The 12,216-nt window shown below is 42.7% G+C and overlaps 1 pseudogene; it reads left to right on the forward strand.

The window, feature by feature from the left end:
• The window catches only part of LOC124010964, a 30,819-nt pseudogene extending 18,820 nt beyond the window's left edge, over positions 1-11,999 (forward strand).
• Positions 12,000-12,216: the final 217 nt, after the last annotated feature.

Here is a 12,216-nt window from a genome sequence, read left to right on the forward strand (position 1 = left end):
TTGGAAATTGCTCCCAAGGATGTACCAGACATGTGGAGGTCTACAATGATTTTTTCTGAAGTCTTGGCTGATTTATTTAGATTTTCCCATGATGTCAAGCAAAGAGGCACTGAGTTTGAAGGTAGGCCTCGAAATACATCCACAGGTACACCTCCAATTGACTCAAATTATGTCAATTAGCCTATCAGAAGCTTCTATAGCCATGACATCATTTTCTGGAATGTTCCAAGCTGTTTAAAGGCACAGTCAACTTAGTGAATGTAAACTTTTGACCCACTGGAATTGTGATACAGTGAATTATAAGTGAAATAATCTGTCTGTAAACAATTGTTGAAAATAATTGCTTGTGTCATGCACAAAGTAGATGTCCTAACCGACTTGCTGAAACTATAGTTTGTTAACAAGAAATGTGTGGTGTGGTTGAAAAACAAGTTTTCATGGCTCCAACTTAAGTGTATGTAAACTTCCGACTTCAACTGCAGCCTAAAACTAACCTCGTCTCAGATGTGTTTGTCCAATCAATGTTTGGCATGATGAAGGCCAAAGGGGTTTGCAAGACAGCACAAACAGATCTGGGACTGGAATAATGTTAAACTGGTTCTGCCTCTTGGACATACACTGGTCATGTTTCAATACATTTGAGGGACTGATATGCATCTAGCATTTCATAGGTGGCATAGCAGCTTGTTTTTGTAGATTCTTTCATCTCTATCTAACCTTTTAACCTATACACTGACCGATGGTACGTCTGTGTCCATCCTCAATTTGACTTAATATGGCGTGAGCTCTGTGTGGGATATGTGTGTGTGGGATGTGTGTGTGTGTGTGAGTGATTATGTTGAGAGTGTGTCATTTCCCCCGTTCACCTTTTTCTCAGTTTCAATTCTCAATGACCCATTGTTTTAGTATGAATCATTCTCTACCACCTGAGTGCTTACTGGAATATTTCTCTATCTTTGTTGTCCTCAATGCATCCTATACGCACTCATTGAAACATTAGAGACGGGGAGGAGACACTGAACACACTAACATGTGGGCCCTGAGCCACTCTGGGGACATTCATTGTGACTCACAATCCTCATAGTAGCCTACCGGATGTTGTAAGTAGATGCAATGTTTGAACACATATATTATAATGTCAGAAAGACCAACCATGGAAGGGCCTCCCCAGGGGAACATGTACTTACAATGGCTTACAACATCCGGTAGGCTACTGTGAGGAGTCACAATGAATGTTCCCAGAGTGGCTCAGGGTCCACATATACATTATGAATACACTACTGTTATATATATATATATATATATATTAGTAGGATTAGCTCAGTTTCAAAGGTCTTTATTAACATAATATTTCAAAAGAAAAGAATAGGTCTCCCCCATGAGACCCTCTCCGGGATACCGTCTTCTGGGCTCCGGGTCTTGCAGTATCCTGTGGGGATCAAAAACTGAACTCACTCCTGTTACCTCTGCAACAGTCCCCAACTATAGAGGAGTCCTTTCTTCCCCCACTCTCTCCCCTGTGTGCTGCCCTTCTGGCAGCTTTATGGGACTTGTTCAGCTGGTGAGCAATCAGCCCTTGATTACTCACCAACTCCCAATCAGCCCCAATTAGTCCTGGCCGGAGAGCCCATTTGTGGCCCGGCACGTCCAGCAGATGGAGCCAACACCTCGTGATGTATACTCCGTCTGTCACCAGGCCTCGACGAGTCTCCCCCTGGTGGCTGACCTGCTGTACACCACAAAATATATGCATAGAAATGTCAATACAACGTGAACCCTTATGCTGGAGAAGAAGGTTGACGTTTTACGTGTCCCCAACCAATTGTGTTTTTTTTGTTAGTTTCTTTGCAACTTATTTTTGAAACTTATTTTGTACATAATGTTGCCGCTACCGTCTCTTATGACCAAAAATAACTTCTGGACATCAGGACTACGATTACTCATCACAGACTAGCAGAATCCTTTTTTCCTTTAACGAGTCTGACAAGCCCAGTGTGAATGATATAATGTTTTCGCGGGAACAAGCGCCTAAGGGCGGGCTGCCTTCTAAGAATTCGTAGTTGACCCCCACTTCCTTCCATTCTGCTAGAAAATGTGCGATCTTTGGAAAATAAAATGGATGACCTACACGGAAGACTAAACTTCCAACGGGACATTCAAAACTGTTATATCTTATGCTTCACGGAGTCGTGGCTGAACGATGACATTATCAACATACAGCTGGCTGGTTATACACTGTACCGGCAGGATAGAACAGCGGCATCTGTTAAGACAAGCGGCAGCGGACTATGTATTTTCGTAAAACAGCTGGTGCACAATATCCAAGGAAGTCTCAAGCTATTGCTCGCCTGAGGTAGAGTATGTCATGATAAGCTGTAGACCACACAATCTACAGAGAGAGTTTTGATCTGTATTTTTCATAGCTGTTTACATACAACCACAGACTGAGGCTGGCACTTAGACCGCATTGAACAAGCTGTATTCCGCCATAAGCAAACAAGAAAATGCTCACCCAGTGGCGCTGCTCCTAGTAGCCGGGGACTTTAACCTCTTGGAACTCCCTCTCCCGGATCCAACTGACACTAATTAGCATAACGCAACGGACAAAAAATATTACTAGAAAATATTCATATTCATGAAATCACAAGTGAAATATATTGAAACACAGCTTAGCCTTTTGTAAATCACCCTGTCATCTCAGATTTTGATATTATGATTTACAGCCAAAGCAAGACAAGCATTTGTGTAAGTTTATCGATAGCCTAGCATAGCATTATGCCTAGCTAGCAGCAGGCAGCTTGTTCACGAAAATCAGAAAAGCAATCAAATTAAATCGTTTACCTTTGATGAGCTTTGGATGTTTTCACTCACGAGACTCCCAGTTAGACAGCAAATGTTAATTTTGTCCCATAAAGATTATTTTTATAGCCAAAATACCTCCGTTTGTACTTCACGTTTGGTTGAGAAATCCACCGGAAACTGCAGTCACGACAACGCTGAAAAATATTCCAAATTAGATCCATAAAATCGACAGAAACATGGCAAACGTTTTTTATTATCAATCCTCAAGGTGTTTTTCAAATATCTTTTTGATAATATATCAACCGGGACAGGTGGCTTCTTAGTAGGAAAGAGAGAAACAATGGTCGCATTTGTCTATTACGCACAAATCACTCTGAGAGCCTCCAGCTGACCACTGACGCAATGTTGTCGTTCAGGCTCATTTTTCAAAATAAAAGCCTGAAACAATGTATTGTGACACTAGTCACATTAGAGAAGCCATAGAAAAAGGAATCTGGTTGATATCCCATTCACTGCTCAATAGGGACGAATAGGAACGCAGAGCTTTCTAAATAAGAGGCCCTTACTGATTGGATTCGCCTGCAATATCAGTTCTGTTAAACTCACTAACAATATTTTTACAGTTTTGGAAAGTTTAGAGTGTTTTCTCTCCTATTCATATTCTAGCATCTTGTCCTGACAAAATAGCCTGTTTACTTTGGGAATGTTATTTTTCCAAAAATGAAAAATAGTGCCCCCTAATTTCAAGAGGTTAATGCAGCGAAACATAAATCCGTTTTACAAAATGTCCTAGCAGCATGCTAAATGTGCAACAAGAGGGGGGAAAAATTCCACCTTTACTCCACACACAGAGACACATACATACAAAGCTCTCCCTCGCCCTTCAAATCTGACCATAATTTTTTCCTCCGGATTACTGCTAACAAGCAAAAGTTAAGGCAGGAAGCACCAGTGACTTGATCAACAAAAAAGTGGTCAGATGAAGCAGATACTAAGCTACAGGACTGTTTTGCTAGCACAGACTCGAAAATGTTCCGGGATTCCTCCGATGGCATTGAGGAGTACACCACATCAGTCATTGGCTTCATCAATAAGTGCATTGATGACGTTGTCCCCACAGTGACCGTACGTGCATACCCCAACCAGAAACCATGGATTACAGACAACATCCACACTGAGCTAAAGGCTAGAGCTGCCACTTTCAAGGAGTGGGACTCTAACCCGGAAGCTTATAAGAAGTCCCGCTATGCCCTCCGACGAACCATCAAACAGGCAAAGTGTCAATACAGGACTAAGATTGAATCGTACTACACCGGCTCTGATGCTCATCGGATGTGGCAGAGCTTCTTACCATTACAGACTACAAAGGGAAGCACAGCCAAGAGATGCCCAGTGACACAAGCATACCAGTCGAGCTAAACTACTTCTATGCTCGCTTCGGGGCAAATAACACTGAAACATGCATGACAACACCAGCTGTTCCGGAAGACTGTGTGATCACGCTCTCCGCAACTGATGTGAGTAAGACCTTCAAACAGGTCAACATTCACAAGGCCGCAGGGACAGATGTATTACCAGGATATGTACTGCGAGCATGTGCTGACCAACTGTCAAGTGTCTTCACTGACATTTTCAAACTATCCCTGTCTGAGTCTGTAATACCAACATGTTTCAAGCAGACAACCATAGCCCCTGTTCCCAAGAACACTAAGGTAACCTGCCTAAATGACCACCGACCCGTAGCTCTCACGTCTGTAGCCATTAAGTGCTTTGAAAGGCTGGTCATGGCTCACATCAACACCATTATCCCAGAAACCCTAGACCCACTCCAATTTGCATACCGCCCCAACAGATCCACAGATGATGCAATCGCTATTGCTCTCCACACTGCCCTTTCCCACCTGGACAAAAGGAACACCTATGTGAAAATGCTATTCATTGACTACAGCTCAGCATTCAACACCATAGTGCCCTCAAAGCTCATCAATAAGCTAAGGACCCTGGGACTAAACACCTCCCTCTGCAACTGGATCCGGGACTTCCTGACAGGCCACCCCCAGGTGGTAAGGGTAGGTAACAACACATCCACCGTGCTGATCCTCAACACAGGGGCCCCACAGGGTTGCGTGCTCAGTCCCCTCCTGTACTCCCTGTTCACTCATGACTGCACAGCCAGGCACGACTCCAACACCATCATTACGTTTGCTGATGACACAACAGTGGAAGGCCTGATCAATGACAACAATGAGACAGCCTATAGGGAGGAGGTCAGAGACCTAGCCATGTGGTGCCAGGACAACAACCTCTCCCTCAACGTGATCAAGACAAAGGAGATGATTGTGGACTACGGGAAAATGAGGACCGAGCATGCCCCCATTCTCATCGACGGAGCTGTAGTGGAGCAGGTTGAGAGCTTCAAGTGTCCTTGGTGTCCACATCACCAACAAACTAACATGGTCCAAGCAAGCCAAGACAGTCATGAAGAGGGCACGACAAAACCTATTCCCCCTCAGGAGACTGAATAGATTTAGCATGGGTCCTCCTCCGATCCTTAAAGGGTTCTACAGCTGCACCATCAAGAGCTGACTGGTTGCATCACTGCCTGGTATGGCATCTGCCCAGCCTCTGACCGCAAGGCACTACAGAGGGTAGTGCGAATGGTCCAGTACATCATTGTGGCCAAGCTTCCTGCCACCCAGGACCTCTATACCAGGCAGTCAGAGGAAGGCCCTAAAAATTGTCAAAGACTCCAGCCAACCTAGTCATAGACTGTTCTCTCTGCCACTGCACGGCAAGCGGTACCGAAGCGCCAAGTCTGGGTCCAAGTGGCCTCTATACAGCTTCTACCCCCAAGCCATAAGACTCCTGAACACCTAATAAAATGGCTACCCAGACTATTTCCATTGCCCCCCCCCTTCCTCTTTTACACCACTGCCGCTCTCTGTTGTTATCATCCTATGCATGGTCACTTTAATAAACTCTACCTGTACATATTACCTCAACTGGTGCCCTGCACATTGACACTTCACCGGTAGCCCCCTGTATATAGTCTTGCTATTGTTATTTTACTGCTGCTCTTTAATTACTTGTTACTTTTATTTCTTATTCTTATCTGTATTTTTTTTTAAATGCATTGTTGGTCAAGGGCTCGTGAGTAAGCATTTCACTGTAAGGTCTACACCTGTTGTATTCGGCGCACGTGACTAATTCAATTTGATTAGATTTTTAATTGAAGTTACAGAACAGAGTAGCGGTGTTCTATAGTACACTGTATTACTTCTACAACTAATATAACGACAGGACATGAGAGGGGAGTAGAAACTAACGTGGGCATTGTTTAATGCATTTCACAGAACAATACATTCCAATCATTCCAATGTACGTAAAGCAGTCGGGGCGTTACCAGTGCCCTAAAGAACATCAATACACAACAAGTGTAGACTAGAACTTATTTTCTACTCCCAATATAATGTAAGCAAGACCCAAGGTGTCACACGATGAGGAATGAAGACTGTACTCCAACAGAAGCAGTCATTGCGATTACTCCTTAATTTGACGATTATAGCTCATCTGATTACATCAGTCACACCTCATTAATCTGTACAAGGAACAATTGTGCATCTGATCTTGCCAATTATAATCCAAGGAAAGAGACATTTTTATTAAAGCTAATATCTACTGTACCTTTGGAAGTCCTCTGCTTCATACACTTACATATGCATGCTGTAGGTAGGCAGAGTTTTGGAGATGGAGGATGAAGTTATGTTTCTGTATCTCTAACATAAAGGGGATTTTCTCCGAATCACATTACACCTATTTGCTAATAATCCCAAGTGACCTGCAGGCTTACTATAACTCCCCAGTTATTGTAAAGGTATAATCCTCAGAGTGGAGACAATTTGGTTATTGTCTTTAAAAGGAATTTGCGGTGAGGGAAAGTAGGTATGCTATGTGAGGTGGTCGCTTGGGCAACCTCATTAGGATGGAAAACACAGGAAGCAAAGGTCAATAGGTCATCGACCAGATGTTTACAGGTCATTCTAGTGTCAAACGTTCAGTTTCCTGTTTTTCATGTTAAATATTAAGGCCGGCATTCATTGATTAGTGTGTTGGATCCCTGAACTAGCACACCTGATTCAATTAGCCAAGGGATTGATGATTATATGAGAAGTTGAATCAGGTGTGCTAGCCCTGGAATAGATTAAATACAATGAACAGCCAGGGGGTCCCCCAGGAATGGTTTGAGTAATGCTAATATAATAGGACGGTTAGGCTTATACTGACTGTTTTAGTACTGTATGTATTATTTGAGTGTGTTGACTATTATTTTGGTTACAATTTACAGCCAAGGTTACAAACTTTTTCAAATTTTCAGGCATCACCACGGTCCTGACCATGACCACGTTAAGCATCAGCGCGCGCCACTCCCTCCCCAAAGTCTCCTACGCCACCGCCATGGACTGGTTCATTGCCGTGTGCTTCGCCTTTGTCTTCTCCGCACTCATAGAGTTCGCTGCCGTCAACTACTTCACCAATGCAGAGATGGAGAGACTGAAAAGGAAGCCGCCAAAATGCCCGCCGGCGCCCCAAACAACCCCAGTGAAAGTGAAGGATAAGGAGGAAGTTCTGCAGGTGTGTTAAGACCTATCCTCATTCCCTATACCCTTTTCCACTTCAGAGACTGAAGTATGCACTTGTTCATTCCCCTTCGTTAATTTGTATGCTGATCATCAAATGGAGATTCATTGTAAGTCTCAAAATTGGATAAATGGACTTATTAAAATATAATACAGTAATACAGTAACTAAAGGTTACTTTAGCATTGATAATTTATTATGTTTGGAGGGTCTCTTTTCCTGGCTCTCTCCCTTTGTGCCTCTCTTGTTCTCTTTGTACCTCTCTTTCTCTTTGTACCCCTCTCTGCCAGCCTTCTCTCCCTTCTCTCCCACTCTCTCCGTGATATCACGAGCTAGAAACATTCACTTCCTGAAGGTCAAATAGGAATAGTAAATGATGAATACATGTTAAGTTTGTCCCATTTAGAGTACAGCTGCACAACTGTCTGCTTAGATCAATGCACGCCATTTGTAATCCAGCGCAGAGGCTTAGCAATATTATAAAATAAAAATAAAAAAAATAGGCTCTGAACGTCCTACATTTGCTTGCTTTCTCATCATTTAAAAAATAAAATCTTCAGCATGAAGCTAAGTGTTTTGAAGACCCGTGTTGTAGAATATTCGTCCCATTTTCATTTGTTACCTACATTTACAATGTGATGCAAGCATGTTTGCAAAGAGCCATTTCGGTATTACCAAAAAATGAACGGCTCCGACAAAGTTTTTGGTTTTTGCTCGTCATACTGCGTACAGCATGTTCTCATGAAAGGGTAGTTGTACAGAATCGCGTGTAATGGGGGTTGATCAAACATGTTTACATTGAATTCATTACTCCATGCATTTGCATTCTACTGCAGTATGAACACAATCCTTCAGTTAAGGGGAAATGACATGCTAACGCTCTCATGTCACAGTCCAACTGTTGATTGATGGCTGATACTGACCGGGAAAAGGCCATACATTCCCCCTGTTTAAAGTGTGCCCCGTGGATCTCAAGTCTTCGTGCGGAGTAATCGCGCCTGAATGCAGTTTTAGTGACAACTGCACATCAATGGATTAGCAGGTTGCCACAGCAACACTGCTGGGGCACATCTGTACAAGTTTCAGAAGCCCTGGTGCCAGGATATAACTCTGTTCCTACAGAGCTGTGGCTCCAGACCCGCACGGCTAACAGTAATCAAATCAGCTCGGCATTAGGGCCAGCGGTGTGTATTGATGTGGCTCAGATTTATCGAAAACGTTTTACCTCCCAGCCATAGTGATGTCAAACCTAGCCTAGTGTCCACAGCACTGCGCCTCACATCTCTCAGACAGTAAGCGATATGCTTAGCCAGATAGCACATTCCGGTAGGGGAATTATCACCGGTGAGGCTATAGTGCAGCACCTCCCTCTTCTGGGGCTGAAACCTATGCTAGCTCTCAGGAGATAAGCTCTTTTGATGTTTTACTGTACTGCCATGCCGCCCCATGGAACAGTACTTTGTGACATAAGCTTGTGTGAAATGAGTGAAAACCTACACAAATAACGTCTGGGAGCTGGGCTATTCTACCACGCAGTGCAGTATGTATGCAGACTAAAGAGTGTCGGCGGTATAAAGTAGGCCAGTCATATTCGGGCACATAGGAAAGGCTTAGAATCAGTGGTGCCTGACTGTTAACATGGTATAGCTCTGCATAGTTGATATTTCTCAGCTCAGTACAATTGTCATATTGTACCTTATCACAAAGAATCAAGGAAAAATGGTCACATTTGAATTCAGATTGCTCCACTTCAAGGGACTTCCTTATTGTTGCACATGAGTGAACTATGTGCACAATTCATTCACATCACTGCAGTTTTGGGTTGATGGTTATTTTTCCCCTCTCCACAGCATAACCCTGACACCAATGGTAACCTGCGGAAACGGATGAACTATATGTCCCAGCAAGATGGCCAGAAAGCCGAGTCAAACAGCACAGCAGCGGCAAGAGGGGTAACCAGGAAACAACCCCAGTCTGGCCAATCATCTTCATCCAAAGGGGCAACTGGCGGCGCTATCATCCTACCACACTCCAGCCCTGGCCCTGGCCCCGCACCCAACCCAACACTTCCTCCTTGACCCTGTCTGCCATGAACACGCCCCTGGCTCCACCCACAACTGAAAAAGCAATGACAATACTAGCCAACCAGAGCCAGCCCACCGCTGACTCCTCGCTCCGGGACCTTCTAGGACCCAAACTGGAACACATTCAGCTGATGGGCAAAAATGAGCCCAAGCAGTCGCCATGCTCCCAGCCGACCACCGCCAGTATGGGTGGGACCAGTAAAATCGACAAGTATGCCCGCATCCTGTTCCCGGTGTCCTTTGGCGCATTCAACATGGTGTACTGGGTGGTTTACTTGTCAAAAGATACCATGGAGGCCAAATTTAGAGGCCAAATCTAGTTACTAGCTCCTCTTGGGGTCATTTTGGGAATCCTTTTCTACAAAATGTAAAATGACAGGAGAAAAAAAGCTTTGGAGACATGGGAGATTAAATCATTTTTCATCTAACAAGGAAACCAAATATGCTGGACAAGAGCCTCAAAAGATTACACCCAGGAATAGTAATCTCTGCACATCTGTTTGTTTAATTTCCGAGAGGTCTTCTGAGAATGAGCATGGTAAAAAAAAAAACATAAAACCATTTTTAAAAAATGTCTGATTCAAACAAATATCACAACTATGGCCATATCCAATATGCAATACAGTAACGGTGTGTAACGGTTTGATGGATTGGTTAGTTGTCTTAATGTTAGTGAGTACAGTAACACCTGATCTTAGCGTAAACAGCTAATAGGTCCCTCTAGTCTTGGCAGGCATTGCTCCAATGACAAAGGATAAGGACAATATCACTGAAGACGAGCTGGTCACACAAGTCGCAAGGTGTCGAGCATATGAACAAGAAGATTTTGGGTGTACTTTCTCCCTTATTGATGACCAGATGTAAATGACTGGGTATGTTGTCATTTGTTCTGGTATCAAAAGTAGATACACATTTGGCCATTCAAGTTTAATTTGCCCTCCCAAGTCTGTGCAGCAAACCTCGACCAAGCTTTGTTAAATAGCATAGAATGAGGATACCAAATACCATAGGTGCTGGCCTATTTACTTCACTCAGTACCCTACAAACAACATTTCCAGGGTGTAATGTTCATCTAAGCCCCATTAGTTCCCTCCAAAAACATTCTAGGAAGTCTTTGTTTGAACGGTCAACTATGAAACGATGAGCGTTTTTTTTTTTTTTTACATGGTCAGTTTCTGGAACATTGTGTACTAATGTATTCAATCAATATTCTTCATTCATGTTAACTTACAAAGGAACATATTGTAGGAACCCTTTGGTTTGGTAACGTTTCCTCTGAGTTCGGGAGTGTTTATTTGTGAGCAAATGTGGGGCCTGATTCCGCTACCTGTTATTGTTATTGTGCATCATGTGTGCGAGGAGGAAGAGGAAGAGTCGTTCCCCATAACCAAATTCCTACTATTAAATGTAGAAGGCCGTGCACTACCATGAGTCCATCGGGACACGCCCAGAAGTTCTGTTGGTTACCCACTGGGCGCACGACATCATTTCAACATGTTGGTAGTATTTGGTTGATGAATAAGATTTCAACCTTTATTCACCCACTCAAAAAGAAAGCCATGAGTTTGTTGAATTCCCAATGTGTTATCACTATGCTTTTAAATCATCTGAAAGCACAACCAAATTCCAATGGGAAAAACAATGTCGGATATTTGGTTTTAGTTGTCATCTAAATGTGTTATTAGTGCATGTTCAGCCATTTAAAAAGCAGAACAAAGTTCAAATGGAAATACAATGGTAGATGTTGTATTTATACAAGAACTTCATGTGTTATCACTGTGCTTCATCTAATAGCAGAACCAAATGACCTGGGTTGCAGTTGAGATGACATTAAAAGTACATGATGCAGGTGATGCTGGTTGAGATTCTGCGCAGATTATTATAGCAATTGTGAAGATCTCCACAGACCAGCGACCTTTGCATGCTGTCTTGAACATGCACGCTTTCTATGATTACAGAAGACATTTAGTCACAGTAACCTCAATGTGGCCATAGATGTGTTACTCATATTAGGTTAAATAAATACTGTTACATTAGTTTGTAAGATAGCCTTAACTTCATGCTATTTACTGTATTACAGAAGTCATGTTGAATTGTGTTTGTGTCACCAAATATCAACATTTAATGGAGATGTTCTGTATCCAATGATTGGAAAGTTTAATCTGAGCCACTGGCTTAATCCGATTCTTTAAGTTTTGGTTGTGATGGAGGTATATAAATGCTAAATTTGTAGACAAACCAGAATTAAAGCCAGTCTGTCAGTGGCAGACAACTATCCAAGCAGAAAATACATCTCCTTCAAATGTTAATATTTGGTTGCGTTGAATTCCAAACACAACTCAATATCCAGCTCATCTAAAAATGAATCATTTGTTACAGTGAGGGGGGAAAGTATTTGATCCACTGCTGATTTTGTATGTTTGCCCACTGACAAAGAAATGATCAGTCAGAATTTTAATGGTAGGTTTATTTGAACAGTGAGAGACAGAATAACAACAAAAAGAAAATCCAGAAAAACGTATGTCAAATGTTAGAAATTGATTTGCATTTTAATGAGGGAAATAAGTATTTGACCCCTCTGCAAAACATGACTTAGTACTTGGTGGCAAAAACCCTTGTTGGCAATACCAGAGGCCAGACATTTCTTGTAGTTGGCCACCAGGTTTGCACACATCTCATTTCGTATTTTGTCC

Source organism: Oncorhynchus gorbuscha, linkage group LG23 (genome assembly GCF_021184085.1).
Source record: "Oncorhynchus gorbuscha isolate QuinsamMale2020 ecotype Even-year linkage group LG23, OgorEven_v1.0, whole genome shotgun sequence".
Lineage (NCBI taxonomy): Eukaryota > Metazoa > Chordata > Actinopteri > Salmoniformes > Salmonidae > Oncorhynchus > Oncorhynchus gorbuscha.